The sequence below is a fragment of the Arvicanthis niloticus genome, chromosome 4 (assembly GCF_011762505.2).
Source record: "Arvicanthis niloticus isolate mArvNil1 chromosome 4, mArvNil1.pat.X, whole genome shotgun sequence".
NCBI lineage: Eukaryota > Metazoa > Chordata > Mammalia > Rodentia > Muridae > Arvicanthis > Arvicanthis niloticus.
The window spans coordinates 72240348-72244899 of NC_047661.1; the positions used below are offsets into that span (position 1 = coordinate 72240348).

Here is a 4552-nt window from a genome sequence, read left to right on the forward strand (position 1 = left end):
ATGGACCAAAGAGACTGAATTTGGGTGAGTACATCTGCCTATCAATAGCCTAAGTTCCCACTTGAGGCCTCTTCTAGAGGGTAGAATTCCTCTTCTGTTCCCTGGGATTGGGACTCATCTCACATCAAACACCAAGACCTAAAAGTTTCAAATGTATACCTACAAAAAGTTCTTTTTCTCCCAAAATGTTCTTAACATTATTCATATATATATATATATATATATATATATGTGTGTGTGTGTGTGTGTGTGTGTGTGTGTATACACATATATATTATATATGTAATATATAAATATTTTATGTAGTCTATATCTATAAAGTATATATTGTATATATGATGTATATTTCATATGTATATATAATGTATTTATAGTATACATGTATTATTTTCTACAACTACTACTGCTACTGTTACTACTATTATTACTACATTACTACTACTACTACTACTACACACACACACACACACACACACACACACACATAATGTTTTATCATCTTGTCAGGTCCAGGAGTTTACTGAAAATCAACATGCAAGACAGCTCCAAAGATGCAACCCACATGCTCCAATCTACTCTCACAGACACAGATGCTTCAACTGGACCTGTTCCTTTTATCTAGAGATAGTTCCACAGCCCCTGGATAGCAAGGAAACAGCCAATCTCCTATGATTGGACCAATGTCACAATCCACATTTTCTTGGTTTTCCAAAGACATGTCATTCCGAAATCAGCAAGAAGTAACTAAGGATCATGACAAATCTATTCTTGCTCCACAATTGCCTCTTTCTAGTTTTTTCCTTTTCTTTTAAATTAATCAAAAATGAAGAAATGTTATCATTTTTTTAGGCTCCACACAAAAGTTACCTGGCAATAGCAAGGTACACCTGACTCACTATGAAAGTGGCTTTTTGCCCCTCTTCACTCTCTTATTCTCTTAATTTCCTACACTTCCTGACCACTTTCTAGCTATGTTCTCTTCCTCCCTAACCCTGTTTCTCCATGTGTTTCTGGACTGCCTCTTCTCTTCTTTTTCTTTCTATCCTCTCCTCTTCCTCTCTCTTTCTCTTTCTTTTTCTCTTCATCTGCCTCTACTACTTTCTCATTCATACTCAACTCCCCTTACCATGCTTTAAATCAAATTTATACTATGCCAAAATATCTATATCTATGTCTATCTCTATGTCTATCTCTATGTCTATCTCTATGTCTATCTCTATGTCTATCTCTATGTCTATTTCTATCTCTATTTCTATGTCTATGTCTATCTCTATGTCTATCTCTATCTCTATCTCTATCTCTATCTCTATCTCTATCTCTATCTCTATGATACCAAACTATATATCAAACTCTATTCTATACTGTGGCTGGTACCACAGGGGGAAGGGATGCCTCAGCCTGCTCCCTCCTGCGCACCCCTCTAATTCTTACTATACCTGGTTCTAACAAAACTATTCTGGCTCTTATTTCATAGGTGTATCCTGCATTTCTGAATCATATTTCTTTACAGATATAGTGAAGCTGATAACCAAGAATAGCCATTACACAGGGCTACTGGTGTATATGAATTAGATTTATTATTGTTGTTATTATTTGTATTCATTATTATTACTGTTATTATTGAAATTAGATCATTTTCTCATACATACCTTCTGATGAGAGTTTCCTTTCCCTTAGGTTTTATATCAAGCTAATTTGATGAAAGTGTTTCTTAGCCAAGGAATATTCTGATTTTCTTTTTTTTTTCACCTAATTTATGTGCACTACTTTTACCTATATGTAATAACTTATGTGCATAATGTTACACCTAACTTATGTGTATCATGTGCAAATAAAGATTCTTTCTTCCAACTTTCCAGTATTTATACTGTTGATTGCCAGTTGCCTTATTGCTCCCATGAAGATTTCAGTTGTTTTTTTGAGTAGCTTTTAGAAAGTGAGAAACCAAGACTTGCTTTTGGGTTTTGTACAATGGCTTTGAGTTTCTCTCCATTCACGTTGATACTGACTATGGGCTTGTCCTATACTGTCATAATTATATGTAAGTATATCACCTGTGTCCAACCTTCCCAGAACATTTATCATGAAGGGGTGCCTTCTTAAAGTCCTTACCTGGCCAGTTTAATGACCTTGGCTTTTGGTGACTGTTTTTCTTTTTCTTTTTTTTTACTTCTTTCAGTTGGTTTGCGTAGTCAATTATGTTTTTGATTTTTGCATATTGAAGCATCCCTACACAGCTTGGGACAAAGCCTGAATGGTTTTTGTAAATGATATATTTAATGTGTGCTTGAAATCTGTTTGCAATTTTTTAATGAGTATCTTTGCATCAGAGTCCATAAGGGAAATGGATCTGTGGTTTGAGTATCAGTATAACTGTAGTCTCATGAAATAAATTGGACAATATTCCTTATGTTTCTATTTTGTGAAATAATTTGAGGAGTATAGGTGGTAACTCCTATTGGAATGGCTGGTAGAATTTTGTGTGAAATCGTCTGGCCCTGGGCAGTTTTTGATGGGGATACTTTTAATGGCTGCTGCTATTTTACTGACAGTCTGTCATTATCAGTGTATGAGGACCACCATGCAATTTAAACTGGAGTAGTGTTTCCCTTGCAAACTTAGGTGCCTTTGATTTGGTGCATACATGGTAAGAACTGAAATGTCAGCTTGGGGCCTTTTTCCTTTGATGAGTATGTCATGGCTTTACCTACCTATCTTTTCTGATTAGTTTTTAGTTAAAGTCTATTTGGTTATATTTTAAAATGTCTACAACAGATAGCATAGGCCAGAGAGTGCGTGCTCACCATGGTGTGGCTGACTAGGCATCAGCTGTGGTGTGAGTGGTGAGTTCCGACCTTCGCCATCCCCTCACTTACAAGCAGCCTTGCCATGCTCCCCGCATACCCCCCCACACACACATACACCACACCTCATCTAACCTCAGGGAGAACACCCCCCGTGTCATGCAGCTTGTCTACATAGGATGCCTGAGCTACAACTTCAGCTAGAAAAACATTCAGCTCTTTTTCAGTGGCTACAGCCGTCTCTTCGAAATTGACCTCAAAAATTGGTACAGTTTCGTGGAGTTTCAGGACTCCCATGAGGCAGACCACGCCGTTTAGGAGCTAAACAGCAAGGGAGCTTTGCAGCAAGAGCATGGCATGATCATAGAGCATGCTTAGGACCTGCGCCAGGATTGAGATGACAACCACTACAGAAGCTGCAGTGGTGGAGGTGGATACAGCAGTCAGAGAACTTCTGGCAAAGACAAATATAGACCAACTGTTCGTACAGAATACAGGCTTATTGTAGAAAATCTGTCTAGTCTTTGCAGTTGGCAAGACTTAAAGAATTTCATGCGGCAAGCAGAAGTGACTTATGCAGATGCTCACACAGAACGAACAAATGAGGCTGTAATTGAAGTTAGATCCTTCTCTGACATGAAGCGTGCTTTGGATAAACTGGATGGCACAGAAATAAGTGGCAGAAATACTAGGCTTATTGAAGATAAGCCAGGGACAAGCCAAAGGCACTCACTCTGGAAGTAGACTCAGATCACGGTGTAGAAGATCTCAGAGTAGGAGTCGCAGAAGCAACTGCAGTAGATCTCCAAGTATCTCAAAAAGTCCCTCCCGACCTAGGTCTTAGAGCAGAGGTCAATCCCAATCTCACTCAAAAGGCAGGAAATTCAGATCAAAGAGCAAATCTAAGCCCAAGTCTGATCGGGGTTCCCATTCACACTCAAGAAGCAGATCTAAGGATAAGTATGAGAAGTCACTAGGTAGGTCACCTTCTCTGGCCCCCAAAGGAAATGGAAAGGGATACATAAAGTCCAGATCCCGGAGACTGTCTTGATCCAATTTGCCTCTGCCTGCTCCACCTTCGAAGATTTGTTCCGTATCCCCTCTACCAAAGAACCTCAAGGTCCGCTTCTAGATCTCACTCAAGGTCCAGATCAAGTTCCAGAGATTAACCCTGAACTCTAGGGTTTTGCACACTATAACAGAGCACTTTCCTACTTGTTTAGGCAGTTACTCTTCCGAGTTTGTACTCTGCCTCTTCTTCAAGAGGATTTCCTGAAAGGAGAACAAGGAATTTGATTTGTGGCCAAATTTAATGAGAAAACAGGTGAGGTTCTAAAATGGTGGTATGAAGCCCTCACTCTTTGTAGAATTAAGATAATTTTGATTTTGTAGCCTTTGAGCTAAAATAACTTTTAAAAAAGATTAAGCTCATTTAGATTTTTTTAAAGTATTGCAGCAGGATCTGCTGCAGGGGTCCATTTTGTTTTGCTTATTTTTAAATTAACTGTTCAAGCTTTGGGTAGTGCAGGCTTTAGAGGGAGAACCCAAATTTTCAATTATGTTGGCTTTTTATAAAGGTTGAGTTATGTAAGATTTAAATGAAAGTTTGCTACCAAACATGATTGCCTTCTTGATTCCCTTTAAGTGTTGATACCTGCCATTTGTAGGGACAGTGCAAATTCTACCTGAGGGTAAAACCATGAGTGTAAGACCAGCGATAAATTGTTCAGTTTGGCTAATCTTATTTT

At 38.4% G+C, this 4552-nt stretch overlaps 1 pseudogene; it reads left to right on the forward strand.

Moving 5' to 3' along the window:
• The first annotated feature begins 2963 nt into the window (after positions 1–2963).
• Positions 2964–3973, forward strand: LOC117707779 (serine/arginine-rich splicing factor 6 pseudogene; annotated as a pseudogene).
• Positions 3974–4552: the final 579 nt, after the last annotated feature.